Genomic DNA, 27,707 nt, shown 5'->3' on the forward strand with positions numbered 1-27,707 from the left:
ATTATAGATCTGTATCCTGTAGCAAGTTGAAGAAGGTCTACTGAGTTTTAAACACCATTTCTCCACAATTTTCTCCATTTCCAATGGTTGGTCCCTTTATAGCCAGCCCTTTTTTTTTTTTTTTAAAGATTTATTTATTTATTTATACAAGCACTGGGTACAGTCAGAAGCGCGGGAGGGTGAGAGGATTCACCAGAGCCAGAGCGGGAAACAGAACAGGCAGACCGACGAAACACACTGCTGAGGGGAGCCGCAGGCGGCAGGAGAGGTCTGTGCACCATGTGGGACCATAGAACCGGCGCTGCAGAGGCTGTGGGCAGCTTCGCAGCCCAGCACTCAACTGCTGCACCACCAGGGGAGGCCCTTACCCAGTCCTTCTTATTTTACTTTCCCCAACAATTCTCTTTCCTGCTACCTCTAGCTACAGGTCTTTGGTAGGTCTTGCTTATCCATACCCGTGGCCAATAAGTTTGATCTCAATTCACCTTATTCTTAGATGTAGCCAACTCTGTGCTAAGACATATAAAGAGCCTTTAGTGAATTGGGAAATCTTGTTTGCTATTTAAATTAGTTATAAAATTTTAGGTGTAAACAGAAACTTTCCAAAAGTTATCACAAGCTTTGACAACACTGATATTTCTATGTATGGTATGTGTATGTTTCTATACTAGTTCAGTTACTGAGATTGAACTGGCAGCAGGAATTTCTCAGATACTGGGTGATGCTGAAGATCATCTCTGACCAGGTCTTGAAAGCTTCACAGGCCTTTCAAATATTCTCATGACTTTCTCCACTGACTTTTGAAAGCATGGTGGAGGGATGGATTTTTTTTTTTTTAATAATAAATTTTATTTTTATATTCCCCATACAATTGCAACCCCCCATTCTGACCCCAATCCCTCCCCTCCCGCCCCTCACCCCCCAAAAAGTGTCTCTGGTTCATAGGTTTTTGTTGATTTTGATTTTCGCTTTCTTATAGTTATTCATTTTCCTGGTCCCTTATTTAAGTTTTCTAGATTCCTGCTATGAGTGAGACCATCCGGTATTTTTCTTTTTCTTTTTGGCTTATTTCGCTGAGCATGATCCCTTCCAGCGCCATCCATGTTGCTGCAAATTGCATGTGTTTATCTTTTTTGAATGCTGAGTAATATTCCATGGTATATATGTACCACATCTTCTTAATCCAGTCATCTATTTTTGGGCATTTGGGCTGTTTCCAAAGCTTAGCTATTGTAAATAGTGCTGCTATAAACATAGGGGTGCAGGTGTTCTTTGGAATTGATGTTTCTGTGTCCTTTGGGTAAATACCTAGGAGTGGAATTGCTGGATCCTATGGAAGCTCTATGTTTAGTAGGTCCAGAAATCTCCACACAGCTCTCCATAGTGGTTGGACCAGTTTGCACTCGCACCAACAGTGCAGAAGAGTTCCTTTTTCTCCACACCCTCGCCAACACTTGTTGTTGCTAGTTTTTTTAATATGTGCCATTCTCACTGGTGTAAGATGGTATCTCATGGTAGTTTTGATTTGCATTTCCCTGATTACAAGTGATGTTGAACATTTTTCATATGCCTGTTGGCCATTTGCATTTCCTCTTCAGAGAAGTTTCTTTTTAGCTCTTCTGCCCATTTTTTGACAGGATTATTTTCTTTGTTGTTGTTGAGTCTCATCAGCTCTTTGCAGATTTTTGTGGATTTTATTAGATTGAGTAGGTTCTGGGTATGAACTATCCAAGCTCACAGGCATACAGTTAATAAAATTTCTTTGACTCAGAATTCTGTTTTCTGTCCAAGCCGGTTATCAATTCTCTTTTTCAAGATTAGGTGTTAACAATAGGAACGAGTTCTTTTGTTCCTCTTCTGAGTAACTCACACTGTGTTTACCAAGAAACCAATTAATTTTTTTTCATTTCTTTGACAAATGTCTCAATATTTTCATAGTAGGTTCTTAAACAGGACATCAAAAATATATGAATAAATAAATAGCATTCACGGGCCTCCCCGGTGGCGCAGTGGGTTGAGTGTCGCGCTGTGAAGCTGTCCGCAGCCTCCACAGCGCCGGTTTGATTCCCGGGTGGCCAGGGCCAATCCCACATGGCAAGGCAGACCTCTCCTGTCTTGCCTGCTGTTCCCCTCAGCAGTGCCTTCAGTCCGTCTGCCTGTTCTGCTCCCCACTCTGTCTGTGGTGAATCCTCTCATCCTTTTGTAACGCTGCCTGTACCCTAGCTCTGGTATAAATATAAATAAATTTTAAAAAAATGAATAGCATTCACAATCACTGACTACACATTATGCACATACCTTAGCACAGATTCAAAAGGATTAGAACTAGAATTTGGCCTTATATTTAGGATTTCTTCCATGTCACAGTAATTAACAAATGGCCATTTGTTGTTGGGTGAGTCACCCCTATACCAAGTCTCTAGTTTTTCATTATCATAGCACAAGATACCAGGTTTTTTAATAACAAAACTTACAACTTTTTTTTTAAAAATTTATTTTTATTTATTTATGTATACAAGAATTGGGGTGTAGGCCAAAGGTATAGGGGGGTTAACAGGTTTCACTAGAGACAGAGTGTGGAGTAGAACAGATGGATCTACTGAAATACATAGCTGAGTGGGTGAGACAGGAGAGATCTGCTGTACCGTATGATGGTTAATTCCCTGGCGGGGTGTCAAACTCAGGCCGTAGTGGTGACAGCACAGACTTAAACTTTAGGCCACCAAGGAGGCCCTTTTATAACTACTTTTAACAATAGTTTCCAGGGTGTTTCTTCTTAGAATCATAGAGGAAACATGAAATATCTGTAAACAGCATTCGAATACATTGAAATTTAGAGACTCAGCATTTTTTAGGCATTAGCAAATCCAATAGATTTCTAATTTTATTTATATGCTCTCCCCATTTCATTTTTTTCCATAATTTATATGCCATAAAATTAACCCATTTTAAGGACTTAAGTTAGGTCTTTACATTTTTCATAAAAGTGAAAATAAGTTAGAAAGTAAAACCACTTATTAAGTGCTTTAAAAAGTTGTACAAAATTCAAATATGGAATGAATTGAGAAAGCTATCCATAATCCTCCAAAGACTCCAAACTTGGATTAATTTATAGGTGAGGTACTTTACACTTTTTAATTACCACACTAAAGAAATGATTTTGAAATAGAGAAAAAGAGTGAATATTGCTCACTTCATTTATGTAATACCACCCCAGAATCAAATTTATACAAGCAAAATACAAATAAATATTTACAGAAAATATAGATGAATCTCACTTGTTGGGATATATATAAATTATAAACAATAAATGAAATAGAATTTAGTGTGTCAAATAATAACCATGTATGTGCAATGGGATTGATTCTAGAAATGCAATGGCAGTTAAATCTAGTATTAGGAAATTTACTGAAATAACACAACATTAATGAATAAATTAAGAATATGTTCATCTCAAAGTTTATCACCTAAGTATTTAGAGATTTGTAGGGTCAGGAATGGACCACAGTGCAGGTTTTCTGATATCCAGCAGACCGGGTAAAGGAGGAGTCAGAGTCCTCAGTGCTTTTTTGCATGCTTTTTATTGGGATTTACCCGGTACACAGCAGGCAGGGGTGCTGCCAGCCTCCCAGCCCCCAGCAAGTCCTCACTCCACCTGGGCTCTCTGGCCTTCTCTCTGCTTCTCTGCTCTTCTGTTCGTTCTGCTGCTTCTTGGCTTCTTCATCGGCTTCTCTTTCGGCTTCTACTGGCGTCCCCATGACGCCGCCCTTAAAAGCACAGTCTCAGCCCAGGTGAATCTCATCTACCTATGCCCACACCCTATTCCAGGTGCCAGCCATCAGGCATGCATTCAGGACCACAAGAATCCACCATCTATCCTGATGGCAGGAGGGCAGAAAAGCCTGACATTTTTCCTTACCCTACAAGATTTCTCTCATTTTTTTATTTACATAAAAACAAAACTCTTTGTCATACTTCTTAATGTGTCAAAGTATGTCAGTTTGAAATCAGCAACCTAGAGCTTATTTAATGTTGAAACTCAAAAACAGTCCCTTTAAAATCAGAAATATAGTCATCTTTTATCAAATTATTATTTAATAATACTCCAGAATTTCTGGTCAAGTCTATAAGATATAAAACTAGATTAACAGAAAGACATAAAAGGATGTTTCGATGTTATTAGTTTTGGATGATATTATCACACACTGTCAACTCATACAGACAACTCAAATGACCAGACAAAAATTCTAGAAATTAGTTTTCAAGTTCAATGAAATGGCAGAATACATGATAATAACACAAAAAACAACATTTTAGCCAGAAATCAGTTTTAAAACACTGAAAAAATAAGTGGAATTTATAATTGTGACAGTTATTTAAGCTACCCACCAAACACTTTAATGAAAAATGGTCAGTTATTTTCCAGGGCAACCCCAGTGAAAAACAGGTTGGTCTGATTATGGGTCCTCACCCGCATGCTTAAAAGGGACTTACAATGAGATTCAACTGCAGGCACACATAAAAAGGTTAATAAAGGGTTTATTTACAAAAAGGGTAAATGAAGCAAAGAATAATCCAGGGAGAAAGAGAAAGAGATAAATTGGTGAATGTGTCCTACCAGTTCTGCTGAGTTGGGACCCCAAAAGCTCATTGAAGTCCAGCAAAAATCCAACCACCCTCAAGGCCCACACGTTATATATATACACCAAGCCTGGCTGCTTAACTCCAGCCTCAGTTCCCAGCAATCCTCCCATTGATGGTGATGACATTATGGGTTTTGTAGTCATTGGTGACTTGAATCTCTTTTGTCTGGGGTGGGGGGGAGCCTTTAAAACCTGTGCTTGTGGAGTTCTTTCAGGACAACCTTTCCCCCCATCAGTTACAATATTCATAATATTCATAGATAATCCCAAAGAAATAGTTTACAAGAAGTGCAGATTTTCCCAGTAATGAGTCCTGAGATGCAGCTGGAGTGAGATAAAATTAAGTTCCTTGTGAATTTATGAGAGGTACAAAAGCAAATTTTTTCTAGGAGTCACTTTGAGTCCTCATAAAGGCATTTCAACATTATAACCATGCCAAAGGTAATTTGGTGAAACCATTCTCAGCTGTGTGAATATCTAATGGTCTAGCTTAATTTAAGCACAGATTAAGATAGAAGCAGCAGACTTGGCCTGGTACAAATGGCTTTGGGGTTGGGGGGATGTGTATACACAGAGATTCATTACAGTATTCTTGCCTAACAAAGAAAACAAACACTTGGTTATATTTGTAATTATCTATAATAAAAAGTTAAGTACACAAACAAGGCAAAAACAACAGTTCTTAATATAGGCTCAACTGACCCATAAAAGGATTCCAATGACTCAGTGTAGGGTAAATGAAGATTGCTCAGGCTTTTGCCTGGTTGTCCTCTGTGGCAATCACCTGAGGCCTTGAATGCAGGAGGAACTTGGGAACCTGGGTTTGCGGTACGCATGCCTAATGGTGGACACCTGGAATATGGTGTGGGCATGCATAAGTGGGCACACCTGAGCCTGGAGGCTGAGCATATAAGGGAGACATCACAGACGATGCTCTGTGGCAGAGGGCCATGGGGCAGAGTACAGTGGGAAGACAGCCTGACCAAAGAGTTTGGCATCTGTGGCACTCACATTTCACTCACTTATATGTCAACATGTGATTTTGAGTTTGGGTCCTGCTTTTTCTGCTCATCCAATTTGCCTCAACCTAGGGGGAATAAAACAAAATCTCAGAACTGAATGGAACCTCTGGATAGCCTGTTCTATCACCCCCAGGGATAGGAATCCTCTCTGTGGCATCTCTCTGGCCCTGGGGTTCTCACTACAGTTGACCTTGAACATTGCGGGGTGTGGGGGGTGTTAGGAGCACAGACCCCCCCCCACCGCAGTCAAAATTGTTCTTACAATTCATAGTGAACTGCTGATACCAATAGAAAACAATCTGTATCAGAGGATCTGTGACGTTCAAATGCATGTCGTTCAAGGGTCAACTGTGCTTTGAGGCACATTTAAGTAATTTCACTGATTGATAGAAAGCTTTCTTGTCTACAAACCTGCCAACCTGCCTCTCCCTGGTCCTGGTCTAGGTCAACAGAGCCCTGTTCTGTGCTTTGCTCATGACAGTCCTCCCCATTCTGGAAGTGGCATCATGTCAGTCCTTTCCTCTAGCACTTGATCTTGTTAGAGTGGCTTCCCACACCCTGATTCAGGGTCCTCTGTGCCCCTTCCTGGCTGCATCTTCTGCTGAATTTTCTGGGCCCATGCATGTGCAGCTGAGGCCCCTGCTGTGGTCTCTGGGCATGTTTAGACTGGCCAAGCAGGGCCTGTGATATCATTTGCTGTTTTGGAATTTAGCCTGTGAGTCTATCAATTTTCTGAGCCTCTGCTCATCTAAAAAATGAGCTCTTTGTTACACAAATTGAGACTTCCCCTAGCCTGACCTGCATCTGTTGACCTTTTGTACTAAAATTCAGCCCTAGAAGAGATAGAGAAGCCAATTTGTGGGAGTTGGCAGAGCCAGGTCAAACAGAGCCTGCTGAGCCATTTAGTTAACACAAGGGGAGGTCCTTGTAACCTTGGACAGCTTACATAGCCTAATCAATTTTGGAGACCTCATTTATAAAGAGTAGTTAACACGAATACTTGTTCTTAAGGGCCATGGTGGGTAGAGAAGTAGAGAAGCGAGTAGGATCAAAACAAGGGTGGTGGGAATTGTATGGGGACTATAACCAAGATGAAAATGCATACATTGTATAAAATTGAAAAATGATGTAAAAAATATATAAAATTTAAAAATTTAAAAAAATAAAAGAGGTATGAGAAAAAAAGAAATAATCTAAGCTCTTATCACATGTAGTTTATTAAGAGTGTAATAAATGATAATTATTGTTACAATTATCAAGTATCTAAGACTAGCATGTAACTGAACGAAAAGACAAATACTTGCCATCAATGGTCGGCAATATCAATTAGTAGATAGGCAATGGGGGGCCTCCCTGTTGGCACAAGGGGTTAAGTCTCAGCATTATGAAGCTATCAGCAGCCAATATAGCACCAGTTCGATCCCCAGACAGGGAGCTAACTCACATGGTGCAGCAGCCCTCTCCTGTCTCGCCCGCTGCTCCCGTCAGCAGTGTATTTCAGTCAATCCGCCTGTTCCACTTCCCACTCTGTCTCTGGTGAATCCTCCCACCCCTCTGTACCTCTGGCCTGTACCCCAGTTCTTGTATGCATAAATAAATACATCTTTTTTTAAAAAAGAAGGTAGGCAATGTTGATTGGAAGGGGATTTATTCTAATAGAGGGAGGGGAGGTATCAATATTAGTAAGTAGAGATTAAGAGGATCAAGCCAAAAGATTCAACACAATTGCTTAGGTCAACAGGAGAAACAGACAAAAATGTAAAGCAGACTGCAGAACTGCAGGCTGTTTGCTTCCTTGCAACCAGACGGCAGAGCCCGGAGCTCAGATGAGATCTGAACCAGCAGCATTTTTGACCTGGAAAAGACTCAAGTCCTATTTGGGAACCTGGCATTGGGTCCTCTCCTTAGGATAATGAAGCATTGAGAAAAGCTGCTGCAATCAGTAAATGATCAGGTAAGGTTGGGAATAGGGCATGCACAAAAGTTAACCTGGGTGTGCTTGGAGGTCTCCTTTTCCCATATTCCTGGGCAAGAACTGTGTAAAGTGCTACATGTTTGTACATTGCTCAATTGTGCAGACCTGAGCAAGATTATGGCAGTTTCTCTAGAGCAAGCAGAACCAGCCAATGGGATACAGGTTCTGGAGTCAGCCATAGCTGGACTCAAATCCAATTTGGTCACTTGGAAAATGAGTTGGTCTGGGACAAGTCATAGGCTCCTTCTCAGCATCAGAGCTGAGCCTGCAGGGGACCACAGACTCCCTGGCAGAGGACTAGATGGGGTTGAGGATCTAAATCACTAAGCTAGCTAGGAAAAAATGTTGCTTGGAGGGGGTGATACCGGGCATAGCCATGTAAGGGTCACCACTTGGAGTTCACTGGTTCCTAAAGAAACACGGAGTCAAGGAGGAATTGGGAAGAATTTGTCTCCATTTTGAATGAGGGTGACATTAGGCAAATCATTTACCCTCTCTGGACTTCTGTTCAGTCACTTGTAAGGCAGGAATAACAATATCCATGTTGGGGGGGGGGTCACCCTGAGTATCAGAGCAATGTCTACAAAGAGCTTAATGAGGGCCAACCACGAAGCCATAAAACCAGATACTTTTCCTTCCCAGGTCCCTGGGTAGCTATGACCAAGCCTTGCTCAGGACCTCTCACTGAGCACTTCCTTTCAGCTCCTTCTTTCTCACAGACTAAATGTATTCATTTTCAAGGAATGAGACAAAATTAGCCAGGCATTCCACAATTTCAGCAAGACAGGTAGCCCTGTCTACCGGGTGAGTTCTTCCCATCAGGCCAAAAGCAGTTGGTGACACAAGCCTGCCGAGGTGGCCCACTGGTGACTGGCTTCAGATGGAGTGACAGGATGGGAGCTTACGCCCACAGGCCCCAGCTGAGGGCAGGATGCAGCACTTTTAACAGTCTATTCCTACAGCTCAAACAACCCCAATAAAGGCTGGCCTAAAACAACAAACACTTGCTCAACCCCAATCAGGCTGGCTTAAAACAATAAACACTTGCTATCTCAGTTTCTGCTGTTAGGCATTTGGGTGTGGCTACTGGGTGCCTGCAGGATAAATGAAGAATGCTCAGGCCTTTGTTCTCTGTGGCTATCACCTGTGGCCTTGAATGCAGAAGGCACTTGGGAGCTTGAGCTGAAAGACTGAGCATACAATGGCAGTGTCAGAGAGGGAGGAGTGTGGCAGAGGACCTGGTGGGTGGGGAGCAGCGGAGAATCCAGAGAGGGTAAGGATTTGCCCGGGCTGGGAGACCAGCTAGCCTCCCAGCACCAGTTTGCCTCACTACAAATGGTGAAGAAAGATCATTAAAAGGCTGAAAAAGCCACTAAGGTCTCCAGGACCTGCTCTGCCCCATGCCTTGCTGGCATAACATTTGGCATAGGTCGGCAGGATTAAATGCAGATGGGTATGGAACCCTCCGAGGGCCTCGGGATGGACAGAGGGGTGGCGGTCTATGAGCCTGCAGTGCTCATTGACTGGCTTCCTCTCTGTGTGTGCCTCCCAAGACCCTGGTCCAGGTGGAGAGGACTCTGCACACAGTGGGAGAGGCATTGGATGGATATATGGTGCCTGCTCAGAGGCAGGGTTGGGGGATGAGTGTCCCCTCACAGCCCTGCAAATGGAGTCAAAGACAACACTGGAGGCGCCATGGTGGCACAGGTGGTGACAGGAGTCTGGGAGCTGTGAGAGGAGCTAGGGAAGCGGCACAGCACAGGAGGTGAACAAAGTCCGGGAGCTGTGGGATGAGACCTTGTGTGGAGCAGGAGATGGCCTGAGAGGACCAGCCCACTACCCCAAGGCAGCAGGCTCGTCAGGAAGAGCAAAGAACTGATGTTGCCAAAAGGTGGGGGAACTTTGGCAGGTTGATGATGACTGTGAGACCTCGGATGGTTGGGATTGTTTATACACCCCAGGAGGTGAGAATCAAGGGGTAGCTGGTGGGCCTGGGTGGCATAAAGCCCCCAATGTGCTGCCCGGCCCTTCCAGGGCCACAGCCCCAAGAGGCAGTGGCCAGAGTAGAGGAAGGGGCAGGCATGAGAGTAGCTCAGGGCCGCTGATGGAGGAAGCCCTCGCCTTCCTGCTGAGGAAGTTTCTGCAGCCAGGCAGGAGAAGTATCAAAAAGCTGATTTAGATGAGGCAAAAAGCTGGAGTCAAGCTCAGGAAGCCCTGAGCTGTTAAGCAGCTAAGGGATGCTAAAGAAGGCAGGTGAGCCTCTTAAAATCACCTGTTAGTGATGCCCCGTTCACTTCTGAATAAGGGTGAGGTGCTGAGGAACCAGTCCTTGGGGGACAGTGGGGAACATGGCTTGTGGTGGAGACCACAGCCGAAGAGGGGATGCTCTACTGTGAGAACTAGCCCCAAAACATTGCTGTTACTATGACTACTCTTACAACATTTCAGTGCTTTCTGAGTATTTGTTTTAATATTTAATGAGAGATGTCACTAAATCCAGGCAAAGAGTAGATTGCCAGAAATCTCTTTAAGGCTCGAAGAACCTAGAGGAGGGAGAGCTACAGATCAGGGAAGAGAATCCGCTGCTGCCAGAAACAAATTTACTGTTCTTCTAGCTACCAAAGAATTTCTAGTAGTGCAAAATTACTGTCAATTAATCTTGTACATCTCACGGCTTCTCAATTGTCTCAGGAGAGATCTTAATTTGGGAGGGAAATATATGTACTAACTAGTGTAGACTAATATAGCTAAGTTTGAATGTGAAAAAAATCTGAGTCTGATGGCAAACTTTGCCCCAGTGTCTGAGAGTCCCTGGGGAGGTGAGAACTTGCAGAGAGGGGTAGAGGATGAGCAGGAGATTGCTGAAGAATCAAGGATTCCAGGGAGCAGTACATTCATAGTGATGAGAAAATATATTAATGAGCAAATGAAAATAATAAAGATTCCAACAGAACTGCCTGGGCTAGGTGCAATGAACATTCCAATGCAGGCATAATCAACAAGTTTGCTTACTTACAGTTCCTTCCCTTTCAAGATTCATGGCCAGGGCCTCAGCACTCTTATCTACAAGGTCGGGCAGCCTGCCAAGCTGGTCTCCCTCTCCAAGGCCATGCCCGAATGCCTGCATTTTTCCCCCCTTGCTTTGCTCCCCTTGTCTGGGGACTTTGCTGCAAATGGTTGTGCCTGCTGAAAAAACGATGTTATAAATGTAACAGATACGGAGACAGTTGTGTATAACAGGACCCCTTGGTTTTTAAACGGGTGCTCAGACCTTACGGGGCTATCCAGGTCTGGGACCTCATGCATGAGTAATAAAGCTTCTCCTGACCTTGTTAGGGGGAAAAGGCAGTCCCAAAGCAAATTCCATACAGGCTTTGTGGACTCCACCCCCACCCCAGGTCAAAGCCAAAGACACTGGGAACTCCAAATCCCATCACCACCAAAGGGAAGGTGGCTGGGACCTGAGGGTGGGGTTAAGCAGCCAGGTGGATACAAAAGGCAGACACGTGGGCTTTGGGGGCTCTCTCCATTTTGGGGCCCTCGGCCAGCTCGCGGCGTCCGTCTAGCTCTGAGAGTGACTTTGGGGTTTCCAGGTCGTCGGATCGGGTAGGACGCATTAAAGACTTTATTTCCCTATTTTCTCCCTGAGTTGTACATTTTCCTTATTTCTTTTTCTCTTGTAAATAAACCTTTTATTAACCCTTTTGCGTGTGTCTGTAGTAGAGTATTCATAAGTCCCTTTAAAGCGCGCGGGTGAGGACCCACAGCCAGGAACCCGTTTAATATCGGGGTTGCTCTATAACAACCTCACCATTCCTGAAGTACCGCTTGCTTTCCCTCTGCCTGGGTAAAAGGCTAGAATTTATTTCTACAACAATAGCACCAAATAGCTAAACTGGCATAAAACCTGTGTCGGGGGAAAAAAACAACAACAAAAAACCAACTTGTTATGCTATTCCAGGAACCTGGTGTGTTTTTCCTTTGTGTATTTACTGAATTTCCACTCAAAGTACTTGGCTCTTCTAGATCTTAAACACGTTTCAGGTTTTCAGAACCATTAAGGTAATGACAACAAAAAGGTTATGAAAGTCATTAACCTCAGTGCTCAAATATCCAGATGTTGGGGATGTTTATCAGAAAATTTTCCTAATGAGCCAGATCACTTTGGCACAGGTTATGGGTGTTGTTAGAAAGGATTTCTTGGAAATTACTTCAAGATTATCTTCTTTGACCAAAGGAAAAGACCTCAGGTCTGAAATACTAGAGATTTATTTCTAATTGATATATTTTTAAGTCAAAAGACGAGTGTGGTCAGAAATTAAAATGGAGCCCAGCCAAGACTGAAATGGCAGAGTCTGAAGGATTGAGCTCTCTGCCTACTAGAAAATACAGCTTTAGGATATGACAATGAGCTTTAATTCAGTGACCAGATCACATCAATGACTAAACATGCATTGAGTTTTGAATTCCCAGCAATTTTAATTGCAATTACTCTGTGTAAATAAAATTCCCTGAAAAACATTTTAACTTAAAAAAGGGGTGGGGAACAATATAGTGATTTTGTTACAGGGCATGGAGAGGGGCATCCCAGACCCACAAACTTGCCTGCTCTAAATAGATTCTGCCATCTACCACATCAACACAAAAACATATGAGAGGAAGAGTAAAGAACTGATGTTCCTTTAATGAAAAGGAACTTTAATGCAATTAGGAAACAATACAGGAAAGGCAAAGAAGATAGTTTCTAAATCAACCATCCAGTTACAATTTTCCTAAGCTTCTCTGGTTTTCTTGAGGGAATCCTTTTTCCTTGAAGTTTAGTGTACACAGCAATTTACCTGGCAGTCCTAACTTTTCCACTTCCAAAGACCAGTTCCATGTTACCATCCAGTGTTTGGGTAGTGTCTTGGGTATGGCAGGCTCTTGGGAGTGCAGAGAAATCCTAGAGCTAACAGTTAGGAAACTGCTGGGTGTTGCTATTACAGTACCAGTCTGAAGCAGGATGGTGAGACAGCCATAGAGACTTCAGAGGAGGTATTGGGCCAACTTACATTCCTTAAGGCCATGCTAAATGGGATTATATATAATGAGTTTGCACCCTGGGGGTATTGGAAATATATTTTCTCAATGATTAGATGAGAGTGGAATTTACCTCTGTGAGAAAGGTGAAAAAAGTTGAGACTGCTTGTGAGTCTCAACTCACAAGACATATTTGTGAGTATGCTTTCTTCTAGGTCAGGCATCAGATTAACGTTAGATGGTTGAAAAATTACTTAATGCCTTCATCTATATAGCCTTTTTGGTAGTAGAGAAAATGAATGGGATGGAAAATGAGAGTCAAATGTGCTTTCAGCCTAGATTGGTGAAGTGGACCATGGTTGAGAGCACATGGTCAGGAGTCCTGGAGAGTCACAGGAAAGCACTCAGGGTCAGCACTAGCCCAGAAACAGTGTCCCTACACAGTGGCTTATGGGTAGGGGAAGCACCTTGGGAACATGAACTGGAGAGAGAACCATAATTTCCAGATCTTTTCCAAATGCCTGCTCTTCAACCTTATAAGATCTGATGTGACAATCAGCTGAAAAGTTCAACAATGTTTTCTTATAAATGGAGGCATTGGTCCAGAGGACATTGGGGATCTCTTAAGAAGACTTTAATATCAAAAAAGTCTGAGATCTATTGTTTCCAAATCATGTTACTTCAGATACTGCAAGTTGTGGTTCTCAGATAAGATGCAGGATAGGAGTGGCTTTCTGCTTAGAAATATCCTGCCTTTGGAAGAGCTCTTAACCAAAACTAATTTGAGTTTTCTATGTGTTCCCTGTGTTCTTTTCATTTCTCAGAAACCAATTTCAGAGGTAAACAGTTATCTGTCAACTTTACTAAATTAAACAAATACAATATAATTGTATAATTCATCACTGTTTCCCAATTCTTATGCCTCAGATTGCTGAAAGAACATGACATTAACTTGTGATCTAAATCCCAGACAACTTCTGGTTTGCAAATAAATTGACATTTATATTCTTTTAATATGATACTGCAAATGTAAGGCTAACATTTTTCATGAAATAAATATTTTAAATACATGGATTTATTTCGAATTGCTTTTCTTCTCACTACTTCTTGGACTCCAAATTATTGCATATTCTCTAGGGAAACTCTTTTCAGATTTAATTTAACTGTTTTCAATGACAATTTGTAATCCTGGTCAGAAATACCAGATGATGAAATATACAGATTTCAGGCCTTGTTTGCACCCATGTGAGCATGAAGAACAATGGCTGGATCTTTTATACTAGTTCAAAACAAATACTAATAAAGTTAGCTTTAACTGCATACTATTAGTTATAAATTCCTAAGGTTTGAAAAAAGCTGTTAAAATTCTTAGGTGGGTTGATTGCATGGCTGAATAACAATAACAATCATAATGGTCGTTCTATTGAATATTACAAAATTTGAAATTAGCTCTTTGTGTGCATTTTCTCATTGAATCCACACAAAACATTGTGAGATGGAATTCCAGATAGGGAAACTGAAGTTTAGAGGCTATAAATTTATTAGAATTACATAACAAGTAAGGAGCAGAGTTAGGGAGTGAAGGTAGGTTTCTGATAGCAGTGCCTTACATTTTCAGAAATTCTTCTTGGCTAAATTTAAAATAATAAATACATAAATGTAGTTACTTTCCTTAAAATTCATTAGATTCTTTGGTCTTCAAATTTTCTTGATTTCCAGATTTAAAATTTAATCTATATGAATTGCCACTTTGATGACATGGTGTCCATCATTTTTTATAAATAAATGGCTATAAATTAGACCAAATTAATATTTTGGTCTAAAATTTTGATCTAAAATTGGATGGATGAATATAAAGAAATAGCCATCAATTTTTCAACTTCATAAATTTTCTTTGCTTTATTCCATAATTCTCATTTGTGATTGTCACAACAGATTAGCAACTGAAAATACACTTGTCTGTACCTACCATGTCATTATTCTGACTCCTAGGGTTTTCAGATAGTATAAACCTTTTTTGTGTTATGCCTAAGTCCTTCCTGGTTAATTTCTTACAAAGGATCAGGAATTTTTTTAAATCAAATCTTGTTCAAAGTCCCTATAATGTTGATGACTTATTCAATAAATGACACATCCCAGTCATTTGTAGAGTCCTGTTCTCTAGATAACATGTCTCCTCAATTCACTATTGGCCTAAGCTTGCAATAATAACAAGAATTTCTTGCTCCTTTCTTGTTGTCCCCATTGTATTATTTCATCCTTGATAGCTATATATTTTCAATGGGATTAAAATGTTGACTATGCCATTATTTAGTTTGATTTACCATTTGGAATTTGAAAGGCCTCATTTGCAATGAATTAGGTCTCTAATTAGTTAATTGGATGGTATCATATCCCAAATGTATGTGTTTTTAGTTCTAATTTTGGTCCAGGCAGAATTTAGTGTTCAGGAGACAGCAACGACCACAGCCAATGTTCAGCATACAACCCACTCACTGCCATGGTTTCTTTTGCTGCTTTGAAGGTCTCTGGTTTGTATATATGTGATTTCGCTTTCAAGTCTCCCACCAAGACCTGTTCTCATACTATTAAATCAAGTAATCATTGAAATATTTCAAAAGGTGACCTTTTGACTTTTTATTTTATTGTCTTGCAATAACATATATTTAAAAGAAAAACTAATATAGAAAAGAAACCCCACAGGGGAGTATATCAGAATTCAATCTCATGTTCTTTGTGACTTCCCCAAGGCCACTTTCAACCTACATTGTTTTCACAATAAAGCAGTTGATTTCACATAACATCTGTCGCTATGGTGACAATAGGACAATGATAGCTAGAAAAGCTAATAGTGCTTTTCTAACTTGCCTTCTGGAATGTGTAGTGGACAAGAAAGCAGGAAAGCGGTTACTGAAGGGAGGAGTCAGTGAGCACATCTGGTGGAGCACTATCTCTCCTCTCAGTCAAGGACAAGGAGAGTCGTCAGTCATTCCTCTCAAGCTTCTGTTCAAGTGTCCATGCTTCTGCCTATTTTATTGCTTGAAGAAAGCAAAAGTATGTTCCCATATCATTTTTGTCTTTGACAAATCAGATCAAGCCTGCAAACAAAAAGAAAAACCAAAGCCAATAAACAAAATGCCCCCAGAAAAATTAGGGTGACTGAGAGAACAGAGCCTAGATAGACAGTGTGCAGAAAAAGGTTTGGGGAGAAAAGTAGCTAAAGGTGGGTTTTGAAAGATGTTATCGGACGGGAAAGTTGCAGGGGTTACCAATGAAGACAATATCTGTAAATATCCAGGGTAGAAATTTTAGTGGGCGTATACATCATAGCAGGAAAAAAAAGACAAAATAATAAAACTTGATAGAATTTTTTCCACAGTAATCAAAACTTTAGTATGGAAAAAAAAAGACAAAGAATCTGGGGAAAAAATGTTTGCAATACACATAGCAAAGGATTATATTTCAAAGAGCTTCTAGCAAACATGCAAGCAAATTATAAACAATCCAATAGAGAAAGGACCTAGAATGTCAACCACAAACAGTCTGCAGAAAAGTAAAATGTCCAGTAAATATATGAACCTTTGTCATTTGGCAAATAGAAATTAAAATAAAAATGAGCTGCTGTTCTTCACTATTGGATTCCAGAGTTAAAGATAATGATAATATCAAGTGCTGGTTAGGGTATGAGAAACTCACAGTGACTGTTGTTGTGATTGTAAACTGCCGTAACTTACACAAAACTGATCTAACATTTTTATTAAAACTGAAAATGCATATATGTTTCACATAGGAATGATGCCTTTTTTCAAAGAAATATATTCAACAGAAAAAAATATTTGCATAAAAATGTATACTTAAAGAATGTTTGCTGTGGCAATTTGCTTATTTACAAAGACTAGAAAAAATGGAAGGTCTGTCAATAAGGTAGTAATTGAGTGTTTTAAAATATGGAATTTTAGTCTATAGAATACCCTGTGACTAAGTAAAATAAGAAGTTATATCTGCATGCATTAGGCATGAATCAATACTTAATGAAGTGAAAAATAATACAGACTAATATAGATATACATATACACATACTATAGTTTGTAAATATGCATAGTATAAAGAAAATAACTATATGCACATATGATTATTTAAATAAAGGAAGTGTAGAAAGAATCACTTGAAATTGTTAGTGGGATTGGCAAAGAGTTATTAGCACCTATTTGGGATAAAATGGGAGAGAAAATAATTTTATAAACATCTTTATCTTTAGAAATGTGTCTGCAAGAGCCTGTTGGTGTTCAATCCAAAAGATTAATGAAAGGAATGACTGTTAAATGTGCTGGCTAGACTAGCTCCTGGTACTAATAAAAATTTATTGAATTAATAAATAAATATTTTGTATCCATCATCTCATTTACATGTGTCTCTGGTTCTGGCTTACAGGGAGTTTGGGATTTTTTTTTTTTTTTAGTTTATTTATTTGTGCATACAAGAGCTGGGGCACAGGCCAGAGATGAGGGTGTGTGTGTGTGTGTGTGTGTGTGTGTGTGTGTGTGTGTTTGAAAGAGAGGATACACCAGAGACAGAATGGGGAGAACAGGCAGACTGACTGAAATACACTGTTGAGGGGAGCAGCAGGCAAGACAGGAGAGTCTGCTTTGCCATGTGGGTTGCTACCTGGTGGGCTGGGGTCGTGCTGCACAAGCTTTGTATTGCTTCATAGCGCGGTGCTTAACCCCTTGCGTTACCAGGGAGGACCGAGTTTAGGATTTCTACAGTTCAATCCATTTATCAAAAAAATCATAGGGATGATATTTTTTGTTCTCCACTTGAGGAAGATTATTCTAGTAAATCAAGTTTCTATTTCTATAATTCAGGCCTACATAGTATCAAAATAATTCTATTTAAAAAAACACACGCAAAAATCCAAATGTAAATGTCTCTACTGTTGCTTTATTTAGTTGGAAGATCCAAGATTTGCAGCACAGATTTTCTAACTCAATTCAGTTCTCTGCCCAAATTGACTAGAAAATTCTCATTTCATGCAATTATAGATCTCTACTGCCTTTCATTATAGAGTGCCTTTCCTTAAGGAATAGACCATTTTTGAGAAAGACTAATTTTCTGGAGTGATTTAAAAATTATAGCACCTCATCCTTTTGAAAATTGAATTTGAATAAAATCCAAGAACAGTTTAAAATTTAACTTTCCTGCTTTGGAGGACTTCATTGTAGTTTCATCAATACCTTCAATGTTCTACTCATGTTATTTTTATCATCTGATTACAACAATGACTTAATGTTTGATGAAAATTTTAGTTCTTCCCATCCACATTATATCTCTATTTGAGCCTGGGTCACTAACTACACTTATTAACTAAACTCATTCTCATGGACGATGGGGAGGAGTCTCCTTCGACTATATTGCATCTTCTTTATGCAACCAAATTTCCTATAACTAATATCCTCAGGTTGTAAATTCTTTATCACTCACAGCAAACAGGAGCAGGACCTTCTCTGCAGACAGCCTATGATCCTGTGCCTCTCCTCCCTGGCTGCTCTGTGAAGGCAGACCATCCTTTTAGATAAAAAGAGTGCCTGGCAATCCTTAGAAGCTCAGAGCCAAGGGACAGCCTTGCCCATTTTTCTCTGGGGACTGGTATTTTCCAGAGAGATTGGGATTCAGAAGGGAATATTTAATTCTGTGTAATTAGGAGTGAGAGTGAGCACAGAAATCTAATTGATGCAATTTTAGTGCATAAGTTTCAGAGTTTGAACAATTACAGGAAGTCTGGAAATATTAGGATGCTGGCATAAAATGAGGAAATAACCATTCCAACAAACCAGCCTAAAATAGAAGAGCAACAGGGCACAATGCAGGTGCCAGGCAAAGAAAAAAAATCTAGAGTAGACTAGGAAAAAGACAGTTGCTTTAACTGGAGCTGACTGATGATTTTATTGATTCCTAATAAGGTGGGATTGAAAATTAGTGGAAAAATCACAGGATGCTGAGTTTGTCATTTCAGTGTATTAGGATATAGATGTATATGTAATATTTTTTAAAATAAGCTTTATGTAATTCTCTTTTTTTTTTTTTTTTAATAATAAATTTTATTGTGTATTCCCCATACAATTGCAGCCCCCCATTCTGACCCCAATCCCTCCCCTCCCGCCCCCACCCCCTAAAAGTGTCTCTGGTTCATAGTTTTTTGTTGATTTTGATTTTCACTTTCTTATAGTTATTCGTTTTCCTGGTCCCTTATTTAAGTTTCTAGATTCCTGCTATGAGTGAGACCATCCGGTATTTTTCTTTTTCTTTTGGCTTATTTCGCTGAGCATGATCCCTTCCAGCGCCATCCATGTTGCTGCAAATTGCATGTGTTTATCTTTTTGAATGCTGAGTAATATTCCATGGTATATATGGACCACATCTTCTTGATCCAGTCATCTATTTTTGGGCATTTGGGTTGTTTCCAAAGCTTAGCTATTGTAAACAGTGCTGCTATAAACATAGGGGTGCAGGTGTTCTTTGGAATTGATGTTTCTGTGTCCTTTGGGTAAATACCTAGGAGTGGAATTGCTGGATCATATGGAAGCTCTATGTTTAGTAGGTCCAGAAATCTCCACACAGCTTTCCACAGTGGTTGGACCAGTTTGCACTCCCACCAACAGTGTAGAAGAGTTCCTTTTTCTCCACACCCTCGCCAGCATTTGTTGTTGCTAGTTTTTTCAATATGTGCCATTCTCACTGGTGTGAGATGGTATCTCATGGTAGTTTTGATTTGCATTTCCCTGATGGCAAGTGATGTTGAACATTTTTCATATGCCTGTTGGCCATTGCATTTCCTCTTGAGAGAAGTCTTTTTTAGCTCTTCTGCCCATTTTTTGACTGGATTATTTTCTTTGTTGTTGTTGAGTCTCATCAGCTCTTTGCAGATTTTTGTGATCAGTCCTTTATCATTAGTGTTGGGTGCAAAAATGTTCTCCCAGTTGGTGGGGTTTCTCTTTGTTTTTGTTATTGTCTCTTTTGCTGTGCAGAAGCTCTTTAATTTGATGTAGTCCCAGCTGTTTATCTTTGCCTTCACTATCACTGCTTGGGGTGATGTGTTTGTAAAGATGTCTTTGATGTGCAAATCACGTAGTGTTTCGCCTATATTTCCTTCTATATATTTTATGGTTTCAGGTCTTATGTCTAGTTCTTTAATCCATTTTAAGTTGATTTTTGTGTATGGTGTGAGGTAGTGGTCAAGCTTCATTCTTTTGCATGTAGCGACCCAGTTTTCCCAGCACCATTTATTGAACAAACTTTCTTTGCTCCAATACATAGTCTTTGCTCCTTTGTCAAAGATTAGTTGACCATAAATCTGTGGGTTTATTTCTGGATTTTCTATTCGATTCCATTGGTCTGTATGTCTGTTCTTGTTCCAATACCATGCAGTTTTGATGATTATGGCTTTGTAGTAGAGTTTGAAGTCTGGGAGTGTAATGCCTCCATTCCCTTCTTTTTTTTTCAGGAGAGCTTTGGCTATTCGGGGTTTTTTGTGATTCCATATGAATTTCATCAATAATTGTTCTATTTCTTTGAAGAATGACATTGAAATTTTGATTGGAATAGCGTTGAATCTGTATATTGCTTTTGGAAGGATGGCCATTTTAATAATGTTTATTCTTCCAATCCACGAGCAGGGGATGTCTCTCCATTTCTTTGTGTCTTCTTCTATTTCTTTTAACAGTGTTTTATAGTTTTCTTTGTATAGGTCCTTTACCTCTTTTGTTAGATTGATTCCCAAATATTTGATTTTTTTTGTTTCAATAACAAAAGGGATGGTTTTTTTGATTTCTTCTTCTTCAGATTTATTGTTTGTGTATAGGAAGGCTACTGACTTTTGCGTGTTGATTTTGTATCCTGCCACTTTACTGAACTGATTGATGAGTTGAATTAGCTTTTCTGTGGAGTTTTTGGGGTTCTCTATGTATAATATCATATCATCTGCAAATAGTGATAGTTTGACTTCTTCTTTTCCTATTTGGATTCCTTGGATGTCTTTCTCTTGTCTTATTGCCCTGGCTAGGACTTCCAGTATTATATTGAAAAGCAGTGGTGAGAGTGGACATCCTTGTCTTGTTCCAGATCTTAATGGAATTGCTTTCAGCTTTTCACCATTGAGAATGATACTGGCTGTTGGCTTGTCATAGATGGCCTTTATGATGTTGAGGTATGTTCCTTGTATCCCAAGAATTTCAAGGGCTTTTATCATGAATGGGTGTTGCACTTTGTCGAAAGCTTTCTCAGCATCTATTGATATTATCATATGGTTTTTATATTTCTTTTTGTTGATGTGTTGGATAACGTTGATTGATTTTCGGATGTTAAACCATCCTTGTGCCCCTGGAATGAATCCTACTTGGTCGTGGTGAATTATCTTATGGATACATTGTTGGATTCTGATGGCTAAAATTTATTGAGGATTTTTGCATCAGTGTTCATTAGGGAGATTGGCCTGTAGTTTTCCTTTTTTGTGTTGTCCTTGTTCGGTTTTGGTATTAGTGTAATGTTGGCTTCATAGAACGTGTTTGGTATTGTCCCTTCCTTCTCAATTTTTTGGAAGAGTTTGTGAAGGATAGGCACTAATTCATCTCTGAATGTTTGTAGAATTCATTTGTAAATCCATCAGGTCCTGGGCTTTTGTTTTTGGGGAGGTTTTTAATTACCATTTCAATTTCGCTAATTGTAATTGGTCTGTTTAGGTGTTCTATTTCTTCTTTATCTAGCTTTGGGTGATTGTAGAGTTGTAGGAATTTGTCCATCTCCTCTAGATTGTTAAACTTGTTTCCATATAACTGTTCATAGTAGTTACTGATTATTCTTTTGATTTCTGCTGTGTCCGTTGTGATTTCTCCTCTTTCATTGATGATCCTGTTTATTTGTGCTTTCTCCCTTTTCCTTTGTGAGCCTGGCTAGGGGTTTGTCTATTTTATTTATTTTTTCAAAGAACCAGCTCTTGGTTTCATTGATCTTTTGGATTGTTTTTTTAGTTTCAATTTCATTTATTTCTGCTTTGGTTTTTATTATTTCTTTTCTTCTACTGGTTTTGGGGTTTTTTGTTGTTCTTTTTCTAGATCTTTGAGCTTCGAGATTAGGTTGTTTCTTTGAGTTCTTTCTTGTTTCTTGATGTGAGCTTCTATTGCTATATATTTTCCTCTTATTACTGCTTTTGCTGCATCCCATACATTTAGGATATTGGTGTCCTCCTTGTCGTTCAATTCAAAAAATTTTTTAATTTCCTCTTTGATCTCCTCATTAGTCCAGTGGTCTTCCAGTAGTGTGGTTTTTAATCTCCATGAGGTAGGAAAGTTCCTTGCCTTCTTTTTATGGTTTATTTCTAGTTTGATGCCTTCATGGTCAGAAAAGATGGTTGATATGATTTTAATCTTGGTGTATCTGTTGATGTTTGTCTTGTGCCCCAGTATGTGATCGATCCTGGAGAATGATCCGTGTGCGCTTGAGAAAATGTGTACTCCGTTTTTTTGGGGTTTAGTGTTCTATAGATGTCTGTTAAGCCCAATTGCTCTAGGTCCTTATTTAGAGCTTTGGTTTCTTTACTTATTTTTTGTCTTGTTGATCTATCCATTGTTGATAGTGGTGTGTTGAAGTCTCCCACTACGTATGTGTTTTCTCTGATGTCTGTTTTCAGAGAGGACAACAGTTGTCTGATATATTTTGGTGCTCCTTCGTTTGGTGCATATATGTTAATGAGTGTTATTTCTTCTTGAAATATTGTCCCCTTGATCATAATGTAGTGACCATTGGGGTCTCTTTTTATCTTTTGAGTTTGAAATCTGTTTATCTGATATAAGTATAGCTGTTCCTGCTTTCTTTTTTGGCCCATTTGCTTGTAGGATTGTTTTCCATCCTTTAACTTTGAGCCTATTTTTATCTTTTGTAGCTAAATGTGTTTCCTGTAGACAGCAAAAGGTTGGGTTTTGTTTCTTAATCCAGGCTGCAACTCTGTGTCTTTATTGAAGAGTTTAGTCCATTTACATTTAGAGTTAATATTGATATGTTAACATCTGTATTTGCCATTGTGTTTGTCTTTCCTTTGATTTTATTTATTTATTCTTTAATAACTTTTTTTTTTTTTGGCCTTCTTTGTTATTCGTCCCTCTGAGGTTCTGGCTTTAGGACTCCTTGTAGTATTTTTTGGAGTGGGGGTTTAGTTGCAATGAAATTCCGGAGTTTCTGTTTGTCTGGGAAGGTCCATATTCTTTCTTCAAAGAGGAAGGAGAGCTTTGCGGGATAGAGTATTCTTGGTTGGCATCTGTTTTCTTGGAGTCTGTTGACTATGTCCCTCCACTCTCTCCTTGCCCGTAGTGTTTCTTCGGAGAAGTCTGATGTCAGCCTGATTGGCTTTCCTTTGAATGTTATCTGTTTCTTCCCTCTTGCCAGCTTCATTATTTTTTTCCTTGTCCTGGATTCTTGGGAGCTTTACTATTATGTGTCTTGCTGTATTTTTTCTTTCGTCGTGGAAGTTTGGTGTTCTTCTTGCTTCTTGTATATCAATTTTCAGCTCCTTCTTCACATTTGGGAAGTTCTCTTCAATTATCTCTTTGAATATTTTCTCTGTTCCTACTTCTCTCTCCTCTCCTTCTGGTATTCCTATAACTCTTATATTTCCTTTCCTCATGGAGTCAGATAGTTCCCGAAGTCTTTCTTCATTCTTTTTCCTTCGTACTTCTCTTTCCTTTTCTGTTTTGGTTCTTTTTATTTCTGTGTCTTCAAGAGCACTTATTCGTTCTTCCATTTCATCAATTCTGCTTTCATTGCTTTTCCCAGAATTCTTTAGTTCTTCCACTAATCTTTGATCTCCTGCATTTCTTTTACTTCCCTCTTTAGGGACTCAATTTCATTCTTCTGATCGTTGATTATTTTTCCCTTATCATTGTTTTCCTTTATGACTTCTGTCAGTTTTTTAATCACGGCAATTTTAAATTCTCTTTCTGGAAGGCTCAGAAGTTCTTCCAAGTTACTGTCGTTGCAATCTGAGGGCTGGTTTTCTTTTTGTGGTGTGCTTTTTTTCTGGAGAGTTGCTAGGTTGCGTGTGGTTCTTCTTCTCCCTACTGTCTGTTTTCTAATTTGCCGTATGCGTTGGGACACTGTGTAGTTGGGACTGGCCGGCATCTTGGGTGAGCTTCTCTGCTCCCCTCTGGTTCCTCCAGGAGTCATCTGTCAGTTTCAAGCAGTCTTTATTGGAGAAAGGTCCCTGTCCTAAAATGTCGATGTGGGGACACACTCCCCTGTGCGCCTGGTCTGCCCCGGCGGTGGGTTCCTGCTCCCCCACTGGGCTTGGACTGCAGGCCAGAGGGGGTCTGGCGTGGGCGAACTTCCCCCGCTCACCTCTGGCTCCTGAGGAAGCCTTCTGCAGGTAGTCTTTACTGAAGAAATGTCCCTGTTCTAAAATGGTGATGTGGGACACACTCCCTGCGCGTACGGTGTCAGGCACACTCTTCTGCGTGCCTGGTCTGCCCCGGCTGTGGGCGCTCGCTCCCCTGTGGGCTCAGACTACTGGTCGGAAGGGGCCAGGTGTGGGCTAACTCCCCAGCTGGCCACTATCTCCTTCAGGAGCCTGTGCTGGCTACAAGTCGCTAGGTGGCGCCAGAGATCTCTCCTAGAGCCCTTGGGGAGCTGATTTTCCACCCCGTGGGACAGGGAGCAGAGCGGGGATGGTAGGGTACACCTCAACGGCTTTGGGGTGCTGTGTCTGCCTTGTGCCCCACGGTCGTGCGGAACCCACGCCCCTAATTTCGTGCCCCGGGTCTCAGTTCCAAAGCCCTCAGTTCCAGGACGCGGGCTGTAGCCCAGATCAGTGGCGCGGGAATGGCGCCTTTTGAATCCCGCTCCCCTGCCTGGGCGCCTGGTTCCTGCTCACTCCGGGAGGGCCTCCGCGCGTCTCCCCACAAGCCTAGGTCGTCTCCCGGCAAGCCTAGGTCGCAGGCGCGGGGACCTGGGCAGCTGCGATCCGATCCGCGCAATCCGCGCCGCTTTCCCCGCGCAATCCCGCTCCGTGTCTGTTTTTCCGGCGCGCCGCTTCCGCGCAGGCTTACCGGGCGGCCGGGGCTGTGTGCTGGGGCTGGTCTCCTCCTGGGCGGGGCTCTCTGCAATGGCGCCCGGAGCTCACCTCCGCGGCGGATCCTGCGGGGGTTCTCCACAGCTCCCGTTCACAGGGTGTGGTGGCTGCAATAGTTCCTTTCCACTCACAGTCCCGCTTGCTGCGTCCTTTGTTCTTGTTGGCAGTTTTAGTGTGTCGTTTTCCTCCTCTCTGCGGGTCGGAGAGTGCCGCCTCTGTGGGCGGGGGAGGGGAGCAGGGTTCTGCGCTTCCCTGCCTTCTGGTCCTCTTTTATGGCAACTTTCTTCTTCGGGCAGTTTGCTGGTGTCGTCCGTTTATCTTCCGTGTCACAGTTCTCACTGGGACCTGCCGCTTTTCCTCCCTATTAACTTTTTTTAATGGGAGATCTTACTTGCAGCGTCTCCTCGCCGCCATGTTGCTCCGCCCCCTCGCTTTATGTAATTCTCAATCTGCTTTGTGTGTGTGTGTGTGTGTATGTGTTTGCGCGTGCGTGCATGTGTATAATTATGCATGTGCACTCCTAATGAAGGCTGCCTTCTTTGAGAGAGTCCTGCAAGCATTGAACCCATTATAGAGAAATCAGAGAGTCAGGCACATTGATGCTACGGTAGGTTGTTGGCCTCACCCACCCTGGGTCCTCAGTGTTGCCCAGTATTCCTCTAAGATGTGGCCATTACCACTCCTTGACCATTCCCCACCTGGGTGCATGGGCCAGAGGATGTAAGGAAGTGATAAAGTCAGAGGCCTTTACTATGTAGACAATGCTAGTTGATCTATTGAAGAAGTATTATAAAGTTCCATTAGAATCACATTTATATATTCTTGAGGCCAAGCTTTTATTTTATTTTTTTGAAAGATTTATTTATTTATACAAGCACTGGGTGCAGTCAGAAGCGTGGGAGGGTGAGAGAATTCACCAGAGCCAGAGGGGAGAGCAGAGCAGGCAGAAGGACCGAAGTACACTGCTGAGGGGAGCAGCGGTGCAGCAAGAGAGGTCTGCCCACCATGTGGGACCCTCGCCGGCAGCCGGGGATCGAACCGGTGCTGCAGAGGCTGCATGCAGCTTCGCAGCCCAGCGCTCAACGCTGCGCCACCAGAGAGGCCCGAGGCCAAAATTTTAGACTCACTGTTGATAATTTCTAATCCTGATTTAGTAGATTCAGTAGTTGGTCTGGGGGGGAGGCTTTTATATAAGAACCCCAAATGCAGTAATGCAGGTGTCAATAACCCACTATTTGAGAAATACTGCTTTTAAGGATGCTCTGGTTTCTGAGCTAAGCAATTTGCATATTTATCAGAGAGTAAACAATTACAATTTCATGGCAGACTTTTCCAGTCTAGAATCGAGCTGAGATACAGGTGTTATCAATAAGCAGATTTTCTGGCTGAGTTGGTGTGTTGTCTTTGGGCTGCCATAAGCATTTTCCTCACCTTTCAGTGATTTCCTTTTTGGAAATGCCAAATCAGTCTGCTATAAATATAGGAAGAGGAAAGAGGAGAATTTTCCTCTGATTAAAAATAGTACCCCAAGTTCAACCTCTTCACACACCAAGTAAATCAATGAAAATAAAAACTAAACTAGGCAGAAAAGGGCACCACTGTACAGAAAAAAGAAGCCATGTGAATAGTGTGGAAAAATCAGCAAAATGCACGGTAGGAATAGCAGGACCCACCTGAAGTCAGCGGTGATTTGAAGCCCCACGGACCTCAGTTCTCTCTACAGAAGGTTCCTGTTTTAGTCACTTGAGTTAACACCACCCATGAGTACTAGTGTTATTTTTTTCCTGAGTATATACTTACAATAGAGAAGAGATTCTTTAGTTTGCTTGCGGAAATAAGAAATCAGCTTTTCTGAACATATCATAAGGACCTAAGGTAGGATGCTTTGTGGAGGTCATCCTTCTGCAGGTCCCCTGTGATAGGTGTCCAGGAGATTTATCCTTCTTGACCTCTAAATCCATGATGGATATTTTTAAATTACTATGGTCCCCAAAGAAAGTAATTCAAAGCTTATTTTAAAGCTCTTCTCTCACTTCCTTCTTAATATCATTGCCAGTAAGGCCTTATTGTAACTGACCTGGATTAATGAATTTCACATGCAATGCTAACCCCAGCTGTTTTTTAATTGAAGTGACATCACATCATAACATTATATGAGTTTCAGTTGTGCATCGTTAAAACTCAACATGTACTTACTACATTAAGTTCACCACTGAAAGTCCAATTTTGGCCCAACCTTCACCTACAGCTGACCTCTTTTACCTGATCTACTCCCCCTTCCTTCCTAGTAATCACCAATTGGTCTTAGAGTCTAAAAGTTTAATTTTTTTTAAATTTAGTGAGATCATATGGGTATTTCTGTTTCTGGGATCATATGGGTATTCTCACGTCATCTACAAAAAGAGGTAGCTTTACTTATTCCTTTCTTATTTGGATACTCTTCATATTCCTTTCTTGTCTAATTGTTCTTGCTAGGACTTTCCACACTATATTGAAGAATAGTGACGAGAATGGACATCCTTACCTTATACGGGATCTTAGAGGAGGAAAACCTTTAATTTTTCACCAGTGTTGGCCACAGTGTTTGCCCTCTATGGCCTTCATTAGGTTGAGTGTGGTGATACCTAGTTTGAGCTTATCTCCTCTATTCTTACTGTTTTAGGATGAGCCATGAGGAGCAAAGCAAACTAAAATGAGGCTCCAAGAATTGGGGTGGGGTTGGTGGATAAGATACAAAGTATAAGAAAGTGTCTGGTCCCTGATCTGAGGGGCTTAATGAGGTACTGAAGCAATCTTCCCATCCCCCAACTTCATACCTACACAGATTGAGCTCATTGCTGGGTACACACTGTGGACTCTTACTAAATATTACCTGGAATCAACATGTACTCTATCAGTACCAGGCAATAATGTAGCTAATATCTATCTTGCTTTTT

At 40.9% G+C, this 27,707-nt stretch overlaps 1 protein-coding gene across 4 annotated transcripts in view; it reads left to right on the forward strand.

Annotated features, from left to right (window-relative positions):
- The first annotated feature begins 11,096 nt into the window (after positions 1-11,096).
- ARG1 (arginase 1) overlaps positions 11,097-27,707 on the forward strand; it is a 138,257-nt gene continuing 121,646 nt past the window's right edge. For all 4 annotated transcript variants that reach the window (XM_054697838.1, XM_054697839.1, XM_054697840.1 and 1 more), the window contains exon 1: positions 11,097-11,246. The gene's annotated coding sequence lies outside the window, so the exon portion shown is untranslated. The remainder of the gene's footprint in view (positions 11,247-27,707) is intronic.

The sequence above is a fragment of the Talpa occidentalis genome, unplaced genomic scaffold (assembly GCF_014898055.3).
Source record: "Talpa occidentalis isolate TD23 unplaced genomic scaffold, MPIMG_talOcc4v2.1 talOcc4.2, whole genome shotgun sequence".
NCBI lineage: Eukaryota > Metazoa > Chordata > Mammalia > Eulipotyphla > Talpidae > Talpa > Talpa occidentalis.